The 20,250-nt window shown below is 46.7% G+C and overlaps 1 long non-coding RNA gene across 3 annotated transcripts in view; it reads right to left on the reverse strand.

Annotated features, from left to right (window-relative positions):
- LOC101909825 (uncharacterized) overlaps window positions 1–17,423 on the reverse strand; it is a 120,034-nt gene extending 102,611 nt beyond the window's left edge. Inside the window, exons 1-2 of one of the 3 annotated variants that reach the window (XR_009493769.1) lie at window positions 16,312–17,423; window positions 1,931–2,094 (exon numbers count right to left, since the gene is read on the reverse strand). This is a non-coding gene — a long non-coding RNA (uncharacterized lncRNA). Of the gene's footprint in view, window positions 1–1,930; window positions 4,981–16,311 lie in introns of those variants that run through there. The other 2 variants (XR_003033800.2, XR_009493768.1) reach the window with 2 other exon arrangements.
- Window positions 17,424–20,250: the final 2,827 nt, after the last annotated feature.

The following is a 20,250-nucleotide window of genomic DNA, read 5'->3' on the forward strand; positions in this document are numbered from 1 at the left end:
TCACACCCTGCATAGGGAGGACCTGTCAATATACTTCATTTTGTCCTAACAGGAACTCAACATAGAGTGAAAAATAGTAAAATCTCATCAACACACAGTGCGTGGGTAGGGCAGCTCAAGCTGTTCCGTGTACTGGTCACAGACACCATAAAGTGACATTTTGAAATTCCCATGCTTCGGCTTATCCTGCTCACTGTGAAGCAGGTGGTCACCCTGGATTCCCTTTATGCTTCCAATGCTGTGACGAAATTCAAAAGGCCGTATTCAAAGACAACAACGGCCCATAAAAAGAAAGAGGAGAGCTTTTCTGTCTGTATCCTATTCTTAGCAAGGAGGCCTTTCCCAGACAAACTCTGCCATCAGATTGTATTTCTCATCAGCCTCATCATGCAGCAGGGATTCATAGTGAAATCTCCACCACCTTCCATTTGGTAAAAAATATCAAATCTGTTAACTGTGACTTTTCTCCCAGGTTCTCCCCAGGAAAAATGGAAATTGCTCTACTGAGCCTGACAGCTGAATCTAAGAAGGAATCAGGCAGAATGAGGAGGGAGAAAAGGGCATGTTAAGATGGAGGCAAAGGCAGGACTGAGATTGTGAAATCGGGTGAGGAGGGGACGACAGGGGGATGGGGTGTGGCTAGGGAGTAGGAGTGTGAGCACACTGGCCATCTGATGAACAGAGAGAGGTCTGTGTGGCTGGAATATCAAGTGGGGCATGGAGCAGAAGGAGGGTGTCTGGTGAAGATAGGGCATTTGGGGGAAGACAAGACCTGCTGTGCCTAGTACAGGAGGCTGGACAATATCCTAAGAGCAGCAGGCAGCCCATGCAGAGTTTTGAGCAGGGGTGTCATGCCCAGATTGCACTGAGGAAGTCTTCCTTTCCTCAGGCAGCAGGACAGACCATGTGTTGGAAAGCATCAGGATTGCTGGTGCTTGTCAAGGAGAGAGATGAGGGTGACCTGGCCTAGGGAATTCACTGTGCTGATGGTGAGAAGGAACAGAATCTTACTTAGATTTAGGAGCGAGAGGTGAGGCTTGATGATTGAGAGTGTGGTGAGAGAGTGGTAGCAGGCAAGGATGGCTTTAACAATCTCTGGCCTAAGCAGCTTGGGGACAAGGCTGCCTTGCACTGAAGTCAGGGGACAGTAAAGGAGGTGCAGCTGTGTGGGGAGCGGGGGTTGGGGGGGATGGGTGCAGTTTGGACATGTTGAATATTCCTTGCCTGGGGGACTCAAACACGTACTATCACAATGACTTGGGGGAGCTGACCTAACTTCTCTGTGCCCATGATGCCTCATCTGTGATGGGGGAATGAGGCTAAGAATTAAGAAAAAGACTAATTTCCTGTTTCATTGCTTTAGTCTAGGAGAATGTTCTCCTTTTACAAAGAAGTGCTGTCTTACTGTCAGGTATTCTGTCGGTATAATGGGAATGTATCTGCTTATCCATATATCCGCTTGGTTTTACATATCTGCTTTGTGTATTTTCACCATGTGGTATGTATTGTCAACCGTAAAGAGAAATAAACTCAAAGGAACAAGTGTTTCTTGTCACATGCATGCAGAACGGCAGTCCATCAGCCTGTCTCTCAGAGAAACAGCCCCCTTTAGAACCTCCTGTAGCTCCTCACTCCCCCCAGGGGGTGGGTAGAGGCCTGTGGGACCCAGTGTGTCTTTCACTTCTCTTCCCTGTGAAGGCATCTCTGGTGTCCCAGAAGTTGCCCAGCACTTGTTGAGTGCAGTCTCCCTGCAGCCCTGTCAGTTGACTAGGGGAGTCTGTAGTCAGGAAGAGAGTGCTGAGCCTGAAGTGTGGATCCGGAAACGATCACCGTGTGGTGCCGAGCTGGGAGGTGATGAAGCCACAGATACCTAGATTTAAATCAAGGTCCCATGACTTATTCCTTCTGTGACCGTGGGCAAGTTACTTACAGTCTGCGTGACTTAGTTTCCTGAATTGAAGAGGATGATGATCCTATTCTGCGATAATGACTCCTTTTTGCTGCCTTCATTTAGATTACCAAAAAAAAAAAAAACCTTTTGAGAACTATACAGTGATGTTCAAGTGTCGATTATTTCCAGAGTAAAAATGGAACCTGTCAACAAAGATATGAAAAGATGCTCAACCTCAGTCATCGTCAGAAAAATGCAAATCAGAGCCACAATTAGGTATCTAGTCACAGCGGTCAGAATGGTCATCATTGGAAAGCTACGCACAATAAATGTTGGAGTGGATGTGGAGAAAAGGGAATCCTCCTATACTGTTTGTGAGAATGAAAGCTGATACAGCCACTATGGAGAACAGTATGGAGGTTTCCTTTAAAACTGGGAATAAAACTACCACGTGCAGTGCTGTGCTTAGTTGCTCAGCTGTGTCCGTCTCTTTGCAACCCCATGGACTGTAGCCCACCAGGCTACTCTGCCCATGGGGATTCCCCAGGCAAGAATACCGAGGTGGGTTGTCATGCCCTCCTCCAGGGGATCTTCCCAACCCAGGGACCGAAGCCACTCTCCCGCAGTGCAGGCGGATCCATTATTGTCTGAGCCACCAGGGAAGCCCATAAATACTGGAGTGGCTAGCCTATCCCTTCTCCAGGGGGTCTTCCTGACCCAGGATTTGAACTGGGTTCTCCCACATTGCACATGGATTCTCTACCAGCAGAGCTACCACGGAAGCCCATAAAACTACCATATGACCCAGAAATCACACTCTTGGACATACGCCCTGAGAAAACTATAATTCAGAAAGACACATGTACCCAAAAGTTCCTTGAACCAGTATCTACAATATCCATGACATGGAAGAAACATAGATGTCTGTCAATGAATGGATAAAGATGTTGTGGTACATGTATGTATACAATGGAATGTTCATCAGTTATAAAAGGGAACGAATTTGAGTCATTTCTAGTGAATTGGATGAAGCTAGAGCCTGTTATACAGCGTGAAATAAATCAGAAAGAGAAAAACAAATATCCTACATCAACACACATATGTGAAATTTAGAAAAACGGCACTGATGAACCTATTGCAGGGCAAGATTAGAGTCTCAGTCATGGACAAGAGAATTATGGACACAGCAGGCAAGGAGAGGATGGATTGAATTGAGAGTATAGCACTGAAATATACAGATTACCATGTGTAAAATAGATAGCTAGTGGCAAGCTTCTGTATAGCACAGGAAGCTTAGTTTGGTGCTCTGTAATGACCTAGAGGGGTGGGGTTCGGGGGTGGAAGAGAAGTTCAAGAGGGAGGGGATATATGTATACACTTATAGCTGATTCACCCTTGTCCTACAGCAAAAATTAGCACAACATTTAAAGCAATCATAATCCAATTTTCAAAGGTGAGGGGTGTTCGAACCTCTCTGCCTTTATACTTATCTACTGGGACCCGCATGAAAGATGCTCATATTTACCATGCTGACAAAGTTCAACTTCACCTGAGCTGTTAAGAAAAGCCACAGTAAAGAAATCTCTGCAGACTTTCATGTCCCCAAAATGACTTAATGCAAACACCACCCTTCCCCGTCCGACTTCGGTAAGACTCATCCAAAGTACCCAGTGACTCCTGGGTTTACCTACCACAAGGTCAAGTACAGACCTTCCTCCTTGTCATTAAAGGGCAGACACAGACCATCCAACTCCTTGTTTTCTGTCTCATAACTAGGAACGGTGATTAAAAGTCAGTTCTCCTGAAACTAGCTAGTCACAAAGATAATCATTTCCTCTTCTGTCGACGGGATTTCCCCCTAAATGTTTTCCCCCCTGCAAAGGTCCCCACTGTCACTTCTCTACTACTCTCTGTGGAATGAAGTACAGTGCAAAACCACCTTGCTGGCAGTCTGATCTTCAGGGCTGTGGTGCTCTCCCAATTGCAATCGGTAGAAATACAGCCAGTGTCTCTAATAGTTTGCTTTTACTCTTTCCTAGTGTGTTACTAGTAACAATTGGTAGAAAAACATGCAAGTAACAGGAGCTGCTCCTCACGTGGACAGGCGACAACACAAATTACCAGGCATCAGGGAGAAGCCCCCGCCTTCCGATCCCAAGAGCCGACCATCACCAGCTGTCATCTGTGTGGAAGGAAACTTCCTGCGACTCTGGCAAGGATGGTCCCTCCTAGCCTCCAAGCTGCTGGGAGAGGACCTCCGGGCACGCGGTCGAGAGGACCCGGCACTAACTCCTCTTCTCCGAATCCCCCCCGCCCTACTGCCATTGTCCCCGTGGAGGAACCTACTTGTCTTCAGGCCATTCCAGGCTCCCTCTCAATCCACTACAACCCAGGGAATACGCAGGAAGGTCCTTCTATAAGGAAGGGAGGAGTAAATGTCCCATCTTTGTGACGTCAAAACCAGGCCCGCCAACTCCTCACCCCTGAAGGGCGGGTAGGCTCTGTAGGACGCTGGAGGACTCCTCTCGGTGGTCTGCTGCTGCTGCTAAGTCGCTTCAGTCGTGTCTGACTCTGTGCGACCCCATAAACGGCAGCCCACCAGGCTCTCCCGTCCCCAGGATTCTCCAGGCAAGAACACTGGAGTGGGTTGCCATTTCCTTCTCCAATCCAGGAAAGTGAAAAGTGAAAGTGAATTCGCTCAGTCGTGCCGGACTGTTCGCGACCCCATGGACTGCAGCCCACCAGGCTCCTCCATCCATGGGATTTTCCAGGCAAGAGGACTGGAGTGGGGTGCCATTTCCTTCTCGGTGGTCTTTACCCTTCTATTCCACACACACTAAGGATGGGAGGCCGACCGCCGCCCACTCCCGGCTTCTTGCACGGGCGGAGGATGGGAGGCACTGCATTGGCGTCCTGCTGTTGAGAACCTGATCCTGACGAGGAATGTGTGACAGCGAGGGGTAGAGAGAGGGACAGACACGCAGAGGAAGACATCTATCTCTCTAGGACCAACCAGGTGTGCCTTAGTGTCACAGGACCAGAATCCTCTTTAGCCAAGTGGGATCCGTGTTTTCTCAGAACAGTTATTTTCCCCAGATGCCCCACCACTTCAGTAGCAGATGGCGGTTGGACAGTTTTCAGTTGAGTTCAGTTGCTCAGTCGTATCCGACTCTTGGCGACCCCATGGACGGCAGCACCCCAGGCTTCCCTGTCCATTATCAACTCGCGGATCCTACTCAAACTCATGTCCATCCCGTCGGTGACTCCATCCAACCATCTCATCCTCTGTTGTCCCCTTCTCCTCCTGCCTTCAATCTTTCCCAGCGTCAGGGTCTTTTCCAATGAGCTGGTTCTTCTCATCAGGTGGCCCAAAGTATTGCAGTTTCAGTTTCAGCATCAGTTCTTCCAATGAATATTCGGGACTGATTTGCTCTAGAATGGACTGGCTGGATCTCCCTGCAGTCCAAGGGACTCTCAAGAGTCTTTTCCAACACCACAGCTCAAAAGCATCAATTCTTGGGCACTCAGTTTTCTTTATAGTCCAACTCTCACATCCATACATGACTACTGGAAAAAAACATAGCCTTGACTAGATGGACCATTGTTGGCAAAGTAATGTCTCTGCTTTTTAATATGCAGTCTAATTTAGTCATAGCTTTTCTTCCGAGGAGAAAGTGTCTTTTAATGTCATGGCTGCAGTCAACATCTGCAGTGATTTTCAAGTCCAAAAAATAAAGTCTCTCACTGTTTCCATTGTCTCCCCATCTATTTGCCATGAAGTGATGGGACCGGATGCCATGATCGTAGTTTTCTGAATGTTGAGTTTTAAGCCAACTTTTTCACTCTCTTCTTTTACTTTCATCAAGAGGCTCTTTAGTTCTTCTTCACTTTCTGCCATAAGGGTGGTGTATTTTTCACTCTCCTCTTTCAAGTTCATCAAGGGGCTCTTTAGTTCTTCTTCGCTTTCTGTCACAAGGGTGGTGTCATCTTCATATCTGAGGTTATTGATATTTCTCCCAGCAATCTTGATTCCAGCTTGTGGTTCATGCGACCCAGCATTTCCCATGATGTACTCTGCATATAAGTTACACAAGCAGGGTGACAATATATAGCCTTGAGGTACTTGAGAACCCCATGAACAGTATGGACAGTCTGTATGTGACTTATTTCTCTTTCTCTCCCTGTGGATCGCCATTTTAAACTGATATCGAAACATCCTATGGACATCAGGCGATGACCAGGATAACTGGGCTCAAATCGGTGTTCACCAGGTTCAGAAGTAGGCTCTTTCCTTGGCAACAGCTTCCTCCACACCTCCTGTCCCACGTCACAAAATGAGACAAAATAATGAAGTATTTTCAGGGGAAATGCATTTCCCATATAGAAATCATCACAGGTGTTCTTTCTCAAGAGCGTGTGAGTTAGACCTTGATGTGACATAGGAATAAGTACATACTTGTAATAGGCTCCTTGAGTCCTGCCTTGGTGTGCAATGCTTTTGAAAACTTTTATCTCCTGAATCGACCAGTAGCAGTGTAGAGTAATTTAAAAACAAAAGCATCTTTGGTTGTCTGATTTCCTGGGCTACAGCTGATCCTGGGCAGTAGACCTCTGCTGTGGTCAGAAATTTGGATATATGATTAGTTAGGGGTTTCCATTTGTATTTCGATTGTTGTTGATTAGTCCCTAAGTCGTGTCGCATTCTTTTGTGATCCCACGGACTGTACCCACCAGGCTTCTCTGTCCATGGGATTCCCCAGGCCAGAATACTGGAGTGGGTTTCCATTTCCTTTGTCAGGGGATCTTCATGACCCAGGGATCAAACCCCAGTCTCCTGCATTAGCAGGTGGATTCTTTACCGCTGAGCCACCAGGGAAGCCCTTGTATTTCCAATACCATTGCCTTATATTTGACACACCTCTATTGGGTGTATTACATACGTCTATGCACCTGTGTGTTAGGGTTGCTTTGCTTGTTTGTTTTGTCAGAAACAGAAAAGTGAAGTGGCATTGCTTGCTTAAGTCTCTCAGGGAACCAGCAACCGTAAAAATGTATTTATAAAAAAAAAGTATTTCCATATCTTAAGGAGATGAATTTCCACAACTCCCTATGAAGGGGTTTAGACTCCTACCTAGAATGTACTGACATTGAATGAACTCTTTCATGAGTGGTCACTTTAGGAAAGAAGTGTTTCTACTCTTTTTAAGTGATTATTGGCTACATTTAAAATTATGCTTGAGATTGTGTGAAATAGGTAAGTAAAACTACAGATCCCAGTGATCCATTTTCTTTACCCTGCATGTGGATGCAGTACAAACTCAGTGTAAACGATCAGTTTCGGTAGAGCCAACATGCCCTGCACAGAAATATTGTTTATAAAGTGGACAGACTGTATGTGCCAACAGGAAATCTACACTTTGTTCAGCAGATCATTTATCTAATAAAGGAGGACCTAGAGCCAAGGGAATGTGTAACGTGGTGATTGTGAGCTAAAATAGGTGACAACATTGAGAGAGTGGTATTATGAACAGTGCAGAAACCTTCACATTTCAACCCACACAGATGAAAAATGGTCAGGACCACTACCAAGCAGTGTGACCTTGAGTAAGATGCTCACCCTCTCTGATCCTCGGTTCCCATGTCTGCAAATGGGGACAATAATATTCTATGTTATCCCACCCCCAGGCGAAGCCCATTCCTGACCCTCTGATCCCAGCCTCCACTGGCTCCTGAGGCCAAGGCTCTCATCACACTTGTGTCACCATTGTCTTCAGTCTGGCTCCCTGCCCACCCCACGGTGAGCTCCTTGAAGACCCTCTTGCTGCCTGAAATGTTCTTGTGCCCACAAAGTCTGGAAAGCACCGGTCTGGGAGTCTGGTGCCCCACAGGTGCTCAGAACACGTTCACCATCTTATAAGTGATGATAAGGTGAGGTACACAGAGCAGTGCAGCTGCTGATACGTTGTCAATTTGTTTGCTGCAAACACAATACACGAAAAAAGTGGCTAGAGCAAACCTCTTGGCTCAATTTTCATAGGCCCAGGGCTGTGTCTGTCTTTTATCCCCACCTTGTCCAGAACCTTATTGTATCAGAGTAACACTCGCCTTTCCCCTTCCTAGTGCATCACCATCAAGCAGCTGTTTCTCAACTGAATTGCCAGTGAGTGAACCCTGAAAATTCTAGGCTCACATTTCTGTTCCTTTGAGCGGGTGATGGGCATCCTGTCTTCTATCCCCACTCGTACAGGAGTGTCTAGTGTCCGTCCCTTCCCACTTGGCTTCTGATTTATTCTATATCTTGGACAATCCATTACCTCCTGAGACTGAGTTCTGTCCTAGGCTATGGCTGCTTTCGGCACTGTTCTGAGGGCATTGATGACCAGGTGGGCGCTGGGGGGATACTTGTTGGATGAATACAGCTCGGACAGCCAGGCTACTTTATTTCACCGGTGAGAGGTGTAACTTCCACTCATTCTGCCATTAGCAGGATGGACGCTTTGAACCTGCTGATCAGTGTCCTGGGCAAGGCCACAGGAGCCCTGTCACCCTGCTCTCCTCTCTTCCTCTTGCTTCCATAGCTTCTTCTACTCCGTACCTTTGCTGTGCCCTCCTCTGTGCTCCCACTGCTCTCCTTGTACATGGACACTGTGCTTGAGCCCATCCATTCCCCTGATTTCATGTTGTGTGTTGTCAGTTACCTTTCTGATTAGGTTCTTTGAGCAGTTTTCTCTTTACTCACAGTCCAAGGTAGATGCTGCAATACAGTAAGCATCATGGGTCTCCTTTTATTCTTTTTCTTTCATTTTCTCCTTTTTTTCTTCCTTTTTTCCCTTTTATGAGGAAACAATACAGTGTGTGGGTACGGACACTAGCTCTGATTCTAGACAACTTCCTTGCACCCAGTTCTCCCACTTGTTATCATCACATCTTGAGAAATTAAATTGGCTCACTGTGCCATTGCAGCCTCACCTGAAAATTGGGGAATTATTCTGAATAATGACATGAACTGAGCAGGTTGCATTTGTGAGTATGGAATGAGGTTAGTAGAGATGTGCTGGCATATTCCCTGGTGTAATGACTACTGAGCTTCAAGGTCACATTAAACATCTGTGTCCAGCCCTAGAGGCTCCTTCCTTCTCAGCCACAGTCCTCGAGCTTTTCCCTCACAGCTAGACGAACCCTCACCAGGAGGCTGGCTTTTTTGTTACACCTGTCCCACCTAGAAACCACTCACAGACTTCATTTTCTGTTGGGTGCATCATTCTGTTCCTGGTAATGTTGTCCTCAGATGGATTGAGGCTCCTACTAGTGCAAGGGGAAGCCCAGGACTGAAAATAAGGGTGTGACGTTTCCATGCTCCCCCATGGCATGGAAACTCTCTGGGACCTGTGCCCAAACTCCTCTCCCCATGTCGTCTCCCCCCATACCAATGTTCACAGTTTACACTCAAGCTGGGTTCCAGTGCAGGCCCTACCAGCCCAGGCAGTCTCCTTCAGCCTCAAATTCCTTATCTTTAAAATGGATATAGGTCCACTTGTTGGTGCGGTTTCTTGGGAGAACTGCTGGGGATCACAGATGTAAAACACCTAGCACCCATGACCTGGCAGGTGGAAGGCACTAAATAAATGGCCGTGTCCTCTATCTGTCAGCTTCTTTAATGCACAGCATCTGGTGTGGAATAATACTGTGTCTCAGCCAATGTTTTTGGATTGGACAGAGAAAGATGTGACATACTGGGGGTATATTAGGCTTCTCCAGAGTAACACAGCCAATAGAGAGAGACTTATTTTAGGGAAGTGGATCATGGGCTTGTGGGTGCTGACAGTTCTGATGTCCTTTGGGCAGGTCGGCTGGCTGGAAATCCAGGTTGCACTCTAGAGACCCAAATCTGCAGAGCAGGCCAGCAATGTCGAGTCTCATGCAGGGTTTCTCAGGCTGTAGTCTTGAGGCTAAATTGTTTCATCCTCAGGAAGCCTCAGTCCCTGCTCTTAAGCTTTTTCAACTGATTGGATGAAGAAACTGCACTCCCCCCCTCCCCCGCTTCCCCATTATGCCAGGTAATATTATTCCCTTAAAGTCTACTTGGAGAAAAGTTATGACCAACCTAGACCGCATATTAAAAAGCAGAGACATTACGTTGCCAACAAAGGCCTGTCAAATCAAAGCTATGGTTTTTCCAGTAGTCATGTATGGATGTGAGAGTTGCACTATAAAAAAAGCTGAGTGCCAAAGAATTGATGCTTTTGAACTGTGGTGTTGGAGAAGACTCTTAAGAGTCCCTTGGACAGCAATGAGATCCAACCAGTCCATCCTAAAGGAAATCAGTCCTGAATATTCATTAGATGGACTGATACTGAAGCTGAAACTCCAATATTTTGAACACCTGATGTGAAGAACTGACTCATTGGAAAAGACCCTGATGCTGGGAAAGATTGAAGGTGGGAGGAGAAGGGGACAACAGAGGATGAGATGGTTGGATGGTATCACCAACTCAATAGACATGAGTTTGAGTAAGCTCCGGGAGGTGGTGATGCACAGGGAGGCCTGGCATGCTGCAGTCCATGGGGTCACAAAGAGTTGGACATGACTGAGCAACTGAACTGAACTGAACTGAAAGTCTATGGATCAAGTATCCAAGTACCTTACTCGCCCGCCATCTAGTGGCTATCATCTGAAAAATGGGGCACCAGAGCCAAGCCAAGATGACTTTTACTTTATTCATCACAGTGGGGAAGCAGTACACTGAGACATCACGTCCCAAACAGAATCTCTGGCCAATGGGCTGTCTCTCTAGCTTTACTCATCTCAGGTAAAATCTGTTCCCTGGCCTCAGAAGCCATGTAAGATAACGAAGGAATGTTGAGGCAGTGGTGATTTAAGGAGAGATTTGGTATGATATCTTTTTTCATTTGGGCCCAGTGACTGCAGGGAATGAAATGGGGTGTGGTGGTGAAGGAAATGAGATGATGAATTCATTGCCCCAGCCACCTCCCTGCCCCCAGGTAGCCGACTTCAATAGGTCTAACTGGTATTAATGCCTTTGTGTGTAGACTCACTATTAACACCACGTGTGTGGTATGAGAAACTTGGTGGGCAAAGCAGACAGCATGGCCAAATATTCATTTCTCAGAGTGGATGGAGGGAGAAGAGAGAAAAGAATGTTGATCCATGGGTTACTTGTGAGTCAGTTTCTAAAATCTCACTATTTCTTCACAAGGTGTGTGTGAATTCTTTTCTTTATCTGAGAATTGGCTTTCTAGGTGAAGAAATATCATTGTGAGAGACTCCTTGTGACATGTGAAAAGTGGTTGGGAGTGAATTGGGTTGAGGTCATTTTCCAAATGTTTCACACCAAGTGTTTGTTTAAGGGGACAGCAGTGGCCCTGAAGAACTGAACTAAGTGGTTGAAATACGGGATCAGTTACTGAAATGTGAAGAGACTCTTTCTGGGATGTGTGTTCATCCTAGCCTGTGGTCACAGGCAACTCACAGGATTTGAACCGTGTCTTCCTAATGTGTTTTGTTTCCTGCCCTTGAATGTGCTGGAGGCTGCAGTTCTGGTTACTAAAGTTCCGAAGTAAGTTCTCTGAGGAAAAGTAGTTTCTAGAAACAAGAAGTGCCTGGGAAGCTGCTCTAAAGTTTTAATATAGCCTGTGATGTAATTTTTGTTAGCTTCACGCAAGATATGATTATTCAAAGAATATAAAGATGCACCTACTTCAGTATCTACCACTGGATTTTTCAAATGAACATACAGTAAGATCGGCCTGGTTTTCTTTCTTATTTCTTTGTTTATTGTGGCTGCGCTGAGTCTTTGTCACTGCACGAGGGCTTTCTCTAGCTGTGGAGAAGGAGCACTACTCTCTAGCGGTGGTGCACGGGCTTCTCATTGCAGAGACTGCTCTTGTTGCAGAGCATGAGCTCTAGGCTCGTGGCTCCAGTAGTTGGAGAAGGCAGGTTCAGGAGTTGTGACACACAGTCTTAGCTGCTCTGTGGCACATGGAAACTTCCTGGACCAGGGACTGAACGCCTGCCCGTTTCATTGGCAGGTGGATTCTTTTTTTTTTTAATAATTAATTTATTTTAATTGGAGAATAATTCTTTACAATATTCTGATGGGTTTTGCCATATATCAACACGAATCGGCCACAGTTATATATATATATATGTCCCCTCATTCCAGAACTGGGGGTCCCACCTCCCTCCCCATACCCTGCTTCATGCATTGAACTTGTTCTGGTCATCTATTTTACATATGGTAATGTGTATGTTTCAGTGCTATTCACTCAAATCATCCCACCCTCCCTTTCCCCCACTGAGTTGAAAAGTCTGTTGTATAGGTCTCTGTCTTCTTTGCTACCCTGCCTGTAGAATCATTGCTACCGCCTTTCTAAATTGCATTTAGATGCATTAATATAAGTATTTGTCTTTCTCTTTCTGACTTACTTCTGTCTGTATAACAGGCTCCAGGTTCATCCACCTCATTAGAACTGATTCAGGCGTGTTCCTTTTCAATAGCAGGGTAATATTCCATTGTGTATATTTACCACCACTTCCTTATCCATTCATCTGCTCATAGACATCTAGGGTGCTTCAATGTCCTAACTATTGTAAATAGTGCTGCAGTAAACATTGGGGTACATATGTCTCTTTCAAATCTGGTTTCCTTGGGGTGTATGCCCTGCAGTGGGTCGTATGGCAGTTCCATTCCCAGTTTTTTAAGGAATCTGCACACTCTTCTCCATAGTAGCTATACCAGTTTGCATTCCCACCAACCGTGAAATCATGTTCCCTTTTCTCCCCACCCTCTCCAGCATTTTATTGTTTGTAGACATTTTGATGATGGCCATTCTGACCTGTGTGAGATGATACCTCATTGTGGTTTTGATTCGCATTTTTCTAATTATCTGTGATACTGAACATCTTTTCACGTGTTTATTAGCCATCTGTATATCTTTGGAGAAATGTCTGTTTAGGTCACTTGCCCACTTTTTATTGGGTTGATCATTTTTTTGATATCGAGCTGCATGAGCTTCTTGTACATTTTGGAGATTCATTCATTGTCAGTTGTTTCATTTGCTATTATTTTCTCCTGTTCTGAGGGCTGCCTTTTCACCTTGCTTATAGAATCCTTCGCTGTTCAAAAGCTTTTAAGTATAATTAGGTCCCATTTGTTTATTTTTGTTTTTATTTCCATTACTCTGGGAGGTAGATCCTAGAGGATTTTGCTGTGATTTATGTCACAGAGTGTTCTGCCTATGTTTGCCTCTTAAGAGTTTTATAGTTTCTGGTCTTACATTTAGGTCTTTAATCCATGTTGAGTTTCTTTTTGTGTATGGTGTTGGAAGGTCTTCCAGTTTCATTCTTTTACACATAGGTGACCAATTTCCCCAGCATCATGCGTTGAACAGACTGTGTTTTAGCTATTGCATATTTGTGCATCCTTTGTCAAAGACAAGGTGTTCATAGGTGCAGGGATTTATCATTGAACTTTCTGTTTTGTTCCATTGATCTATATTTCTGTCTTTGTGCCAGTACCATACCATCTTGATGACTGTGGCTTTGTAATATAGTCTGAGTGAGGAATGTTGATTCCTACATTACACTCTTCTCTCTCAACATTGCTTTGGGAATTCGGGGTCTTTGGTGTTTCCATACAAACTGTGAAATTATTTCTTGTAGTTCAGTGAAAAATACCATTGGTAGTTCGGGATTGTGATGAATCTACAGATTGCTTTGGGTAGTAGAATCATTTTCACTATATTGATTCTTCAATCCAAGAACATGATACATTTCTCCATCTATTTGTGTTATCTTTGATTTCTTTCACCAGTTTTTTTTTATATTTTTCTGTATAAAGGTCTTTTGTTTCTTTACGTAAATTTAGTCCTAAGTATTTTATTATTTTTGTTGCAATGGTGAATGGGATTGTTTCCTTAATTTCTCTTTCTGATTTTTCATTGTTAGTGTATAGGAATGCAGGGGATTTCTGTGTATTAATTTTATATGGCAGGCGGAATCTTAACCACTGGACCACCAGGGAAGTCCTGGCCTGCTTGTCTTTGGGTGTGAAGCTTTCTGAGCTCTGACACACGGCAAATTCCAGTGATCACCACCATGACCAGGAACAGGCCACGCCCATCACCTTGAAAATGCCCAGGAGCTGCCACTTTCTTGTTTCTCCTTCCACACCTGAATTCCTGACAAAAGGATCTGTCTGCCTTCACTACATTTTGTCCTTTGCAATTTTCCAATTCCTTATGTATTCTGAATATAAGACCTTTCTCATACTTGTGATTCACAAACATCTTTCCCCTAATAACAAATAGCTTCCCTTTTCATTACAGGAGACAGGAGTGATGAAATATACTTTTCCTCCCCACCCTCAGAGCTCAATGTTGTGTACCCAGCAAATGCCCATGAGATTCTTCAGAAGTGAAAATGAATTCTGCTCTCTGCCCATCTGTCTCTCAGGTAGTCCCCAGAGCTATAGTTCTCATCTCTGATCCCCTACCTGAATGGGAAATATAATAGAACTGTCTAAGGACAGGTGCTGTATCTTTTGCTGTGTTTTTCCTCACACTAGTATTTCCATTATCAACCAAGAAATGACCTGCAGTCTGTTCTCAATATAAATCTGGTCAAATATAGAGCAAATGAAAAGTACCTGATTTGTTCCAGGTGCTTTACTTTATCATTGTGTTGTGTCATGATACTGATACAGTACATGAATTGTTTTCTGTGTGGCACCCTCCCTTTTCATTTAGCATCTTATTGTAATAACTATGTTATTATACATTTTAAAAAGTTTTGTAGGCTATTTTACATTCATTTTGGGCTTCCCTGGAGGCTCAAATGGTAAAGAATCTGCCAGCAATGTGGGAGACCTCGGTTCAATCCCTGGGTCAGGAAGATCCGCTGGAGAAGGGAATGGCAACCAACTCCAATATTCTTGCCTGGAGAATCCCCATGGACAGAGGAGCCTGGTGGGCTACAGTCCAGGGAGTCTCAAAGAATCAGACAGGGCTGAGCGACTAACACTTTCACTTTACCCTCATTCCCATTGTTTTATTGCATTCTTCTCTTGGGGATAGGAAAGCATCCTGCAAACCAGTGTGCAAACTACAATCTGACAGACTTGAGACCTGAATGGAGGGACACTCTTGGAGGAACCCGGGGAACCTTGGCAGCTGATTCTTCCTCTATGTGCCACAGTTCTCAAAGGCAAAAATGAGGGCAGTAATACCACCTGCTTCTTGGGTGGTGTCCAGCATCTACGCAGCAGGATCTTAGCTTGGCACTTGTCCCTGTCATGTTATTATTGTAGGTGGCTCGGATGGTAAGGAGTCAGCCTGCAGTGCAGGAGACCCAGGTTCAGTCCCTGGGTTGGAAAGATCGGCTACAGAAGGAAATGGCAACCCACTCCAATATTCTTGAATGGAGAATCCCATGGGCAGAGGAGCCTGGCAGCCTACACAGTCCAAGGGGTCTTAAAGAATCTGACAGGACTGAGCAACTTTCATTTCCACTTCACATAAACATTTTCAAGTCAAAACTCACTGTCATAATAAAGGTCTTTTTAAATACAGCATTTCCTCTAGGATCAGAAGCAAGACAAGGGAGTTCACTCCCTCCCCCATTATTCAATATATCAGCTTATATTATTTTATTGTAATTTTAAGTGTCATTAGGTTTGTTCAAAGTTTCCACAAAGGGCTGTCTGAAGGGCTCAGCTGCAGTTTGAACCAGCCAACCCTTGCAAGCAGAGAAAAATATACAACACTTCTTGTGGGAAAAGGCTTCGTCGCGTTTTTTTCAACGGCGAAGGGCGGGGGAGAAACGGAATGGCGATAATTGGAGCAACACTGCCCCCTGCAGATCACAGAAACCAAAACGCCACAAGGCCGAAAGAAAATCCATCCTTTCTGTTGGGTTTTCGCGCAGAGGACTGGACAGCGTGGACGCGGAAGTTGAGGGGGATGCCCATGAGGACCAGAGAAAGGAAGGGATCTTCTCGAAGGGGTCCGGCCAAACCACCGTGGACCGCGGGCTCCTCTCCACTGGCCCACGGAACCAAGGCAACACAGGCAGGAAGTCAGGGAATCCGGGAAATCCGGAGCTTGGTGGGCGGGGCTGCGCGCAGGAACCCAGTGAGCCCCGCGCCAGTCTCCTGGCCCGGGTCGGTTGGGAGTTTTCTCCTGGACCCTGTATGAAAGTCTTCATTCACTGAGCAACCTGACCGGGTATGTCCGGGTCCTGTCGCCCACTGCCGAAGCCCCCAAAGTGCGGGACCGGTAAAAGTCCCCTGTATTTCTCCTCCCGCCCACCCCAGGCCTGTGAAACGCGTTCCTCCCGTGGTACACTCACTGTTCTCTCAGCCCTCACTCTTCTGATCCGTCCTCATTGCCCACGAGGCTCACCCGGTCATCCTGGAGACTCTCCGTCCTCTTCGATGTTTCCCTCCTCCTCACCGGAGCTATCCCCCTGCCCATGGTCCCGCCCGGGCATCAGGAAAGACCGCGCCCCTCATGCTCTCCCGTTTCTAGCCTTCCTCCCTCTCATCACCCTCAACATGATGTCCTATCCTCCAGCTCCCTCGCTCTAGTGCCAGTGCACTGATACCAGAACCTCCTGGAAACCCCCACCTCACCTACCACATGTCCTTCAACACTACCCGCCAGGCCCCTCCTGGATCCGCTGAGCCAGGGCTGGAAGCTGTCCCCCGCAAACACATCTCTTGTGCTCCTTGCACCCTCCTACCTACCCACGCCCTGCCTGTGTCTGAGCACCTGAGCGTTGAGGACCAAACTTCAGAACTTTACAGAAGTGTTTTATCTTATATCCGTGGCCAGAGTAGAACTGCTGTTTATTTTCACTCTCACCTACCTACACTACTACACTACACAGTAGTGACCTTCCTCCATCCTAATGACCACCAGCCCCACCCGGCAATAATTCTTGGAGAAGGAAGAAGCAATCCCGTGGGATTTCTCAAGGTTCCCAGTCCCAAACTCCGTGTTTCTGCCCTGGCAGTCAGCTGCCCCTCTGCACGTGTGCTCCTGACTACACCCAGCCCCTCACCTCTGCTCGGGATCCCATGCCTTGCACCTTCCCAGGGACTTTGCACCTGCAGTTATCACTCCTCTGTCCTGAACCAGAACCTGTTCCCTCTTCATCCTGGCATTCCACAGCACAGGGGGAAACCCACCGTCTTCCACCCTGTTCTGCAGCTCCTGGCACATTACCGGTTGCCCTTCAAAGCAAAACTGCTTCAAATTCTGCTGAGATATTGTCTCCTCAGCCCCCTTCCGTGGAGCTTTTGTCCCAGTCACTCCGCTGTAACTGGCCTCGTCATGGCCATCATTAATATCCATACTTCCTGATCCCACAGACACTCTTCACTGCTCACCTAAGACAACATCTCAGGCATCTTTGGCATATTTGACTCTTGTGTTCTTTATCCCTCTGTTTTTATATTTCAGGGGCGTGGGGCGTATGTGACACCAAAGTATCCTAACTGAACTCCACAAGGTACACATTCTACACTGTGCCCCCTTTGACCTGGGTATTGTATGGGAAGTCTTGGGTCAAATGAAAGACAAGCCAAAGGAAAGAGCATCCCAGTCACAATGGGGAATGGCCCACAGAGGAACTGGCAGGCAGAGGTGAGAGAGCTCAGACAAGGGAGGTGTGACAAGAAATGAACACCAGGGACAGGAGGGTTCCATCCCATTCACACTTGGGACTCCAGGGGCACAGTGTACAATGACCGAACGGAGTCTTTGGCAGAAGGGTGGCTGCAGTTTAGGAATTTCGTTTTCTGGGGCTGATCTTGGTTCCTGCTGCGGTGCAGGTGAGATCCAAGGGAGGGACCTGCATCACTTTAGGGAGAAATGTGGAAAGGGACTGAATCCAGATGAAGCCTAAGCAGGCAATGGGCTAGGGGACCTTGCGGCCGAGGAGTTGAAGTCCCTGCCCAGGGACGGGCTGGACAATGATGCCCAGATTCAGAGGGGTTTGCAGATACAAGCAGGGTGGCTGAGGCTCAGTCAGCCAGGGAGCACTGGGTCCACAGCAAGAGGAGGGAGACAAAAATGCAAGTTTCACCACCCCCACCCATGGGCGGTACAGGTCAGCATCAACAGCTGGAGCCAGGAGAGGACAGTCATTTTTCCCTCAGGGAACACTGAGGCCTCTGTGAGGAACAAACCTATGCCTGTGTTATAGACTCCCTCTCCCACATGACTGCGAGCCTTGTAAGTGACATATACCCTTGCTCCATCGCTGAAAGAAGTAGAGAGCATTTTCACCAGAATAGACTGAGCATTTGTATCTGTGGATATTCAGTTGGTTGCATGCAACCACACTTTCCAAGTCAGAAGCAACTTCAGTTGGGTTTTCCCGTTACTAACCAGTATGAAGGGTGAACACTCATGAGGAAGATCAGATCATCCAGGGAGAAAAAATACATTAAAGTGTCTGTGGAGTCTAAGGAGCATACATTGAGACTGTGATCTCAGCAACCCACGTCCCCCCCACCCCCCACCAGTGGGGCCCAGAGGGAGAGGAAGGAGGTCTTCCTGGAACTCCACTGCTGCTTTGAAAATACCACACTCCCCTCTCAACATGAATACTCACCTGTGAAGATCATTCCAATTCTCCACTCTGTCTTCTAGCCAACAGTCCTGATGATTCTTTTCGAACTGGCGTCCTAGTCTCTTTGGTTTGGGGAATAGAAAATAGCATACCCTGCAAGCACACAGGCCTCTACTTCCAATACCCTGAGTCTTTCATTCCTTTCAAGCCATGCTTCTTGAAGGTATAGACTCCAGGAGCATCCTTACGTGGTTACCTCTTGATGCCTCCTCTGAGTGCCCATCCACAGAACATCCCCTTGCTAACGTATCCCAAGAGCTCCATGGGCCAAACCGTAGTACCCAGTGCTGTATTGTCCACCGGCACATTCCGTCTTCAAAAACACTTTCTTTGGTCAGAGTCTGTGACAGCAACCATCCTGGTTTTCCTCCTCCCTCTCAGTTCATTACTTCGAAGTCTCCTTATTGTCCATTTACTTTGCTGCTGCTACTGCTGCTAAGTCGCTTCAGTTGTGTCCGACTCTGTGCGACCCCGTAGACGTCAGCCCACCAGGCTCCCCCGTCCCTGGGATTCTCCAGGCAAGAACGCACATTGGAGTGGGTTGCCATTTCCTTCTCCAATGCATGAAAGTAAAAAGTGAAAGTGAAGTCGCTCAGTCGTGTCTGACTCCTAGTGGCCCCATGGACTGCAGCGCACCAGGCTCCTCCGTCCAGGGGATTTTCCAGGCAAGAGTACTGGAGTGGGGTGCCATTGCCTTCTCCCCCATTTACTTTTATCCCCTCCTAAATCTTGATTTTGCTTTCCTCTGGTTTCCAACCTGTGCCCTGTGCTCTTCCATTCTATACATGATCCTTGGGTGACCATGTCACCCCCCAGAGCTTTTACCCATCTGACTTGTTTTCATCTGTATCCCTCTGTATGCTGATGCCTTTTTGAATCACCAAATCTACCTAAGATGTCTCAACTGGGCCGCACTTCCCCCACAGGCTGAGACGTATGGGCTATCTGCACTCAGATGTCCCATAAGCCCTGCAGACCTGCTAGTAGCCCCAGGCCAATGTTCCCTGGGGTGTCTCATGGATGGGCACCGCCATCCACCCAGTTCCTTAAACCACAATCCAGGACATGCTGCTGGGTGTGATCTTCACCGAGCCACGACTCCCTTGGAGCTGCTCTGGAAAAGGCTGACCCGAGATCTTCCTGTTGCCACAGGTGGGGATCCGTTCCTCTCAGAGGCCCTGTTCCTACAAACACGCTCTGAAGGTGTCCTGAGCACAGGTCATCACCCTCTTTTGGATGTCTGAGGGAACCTGGCCACGGTAATGCACCTGAGAGGTTGAAAGCCCTGTCTTTAACAGGACAGTGAGTCAGGGCACAGCAGTGTAAGCCCGTCATTGGGGAACATGCCAAAGAATATCCAGAAGAGATCCCTAAAGAGAACATTTCAAGAGGTGAGTCTTCATGGGTGTGCATCAAACAAGGGATTCCTTAACTGTATTTGTCCCAGTAAGCATCCTGTTCCGATTTGGTCTTCAACTGAGCACGGGAGTTAATTTGATAACACAGCAAACAGTTTAAAATGGCAGCTGAGCACAGGCAGCAGGTACACTGACAGCCGATCCTTCTACATCAACATCAGCAGCTACAATTCTCAGCCATCTTTGATCTTTAAAGCACTATTCTGATCTGTCGAATGAAGTTATCTCCACAGTGTTTTAGAAATGTATTCAACTAGGCACAAGGGGTCCTGACAAGAACTAAAA

The sequence above is a fragment of the Bos taurus genome, unplaced genomic scaffold (assembly GCF_002263795.3).
Source record: "Bos taurus isolate L1 Dominette 01449 registration number 42190680 breed Hereford unplaced genomic scaffold, ARS-UCD2.0 ScbfJmS_511, whole genome shotgun sequence".
In the NCBI taxonomy this organism is placed as follows: Eukaryota; Metazoa; Chordata; class Mammalia; order Artiodactyla; family Bovidae; genus Bos; species Bos taurus.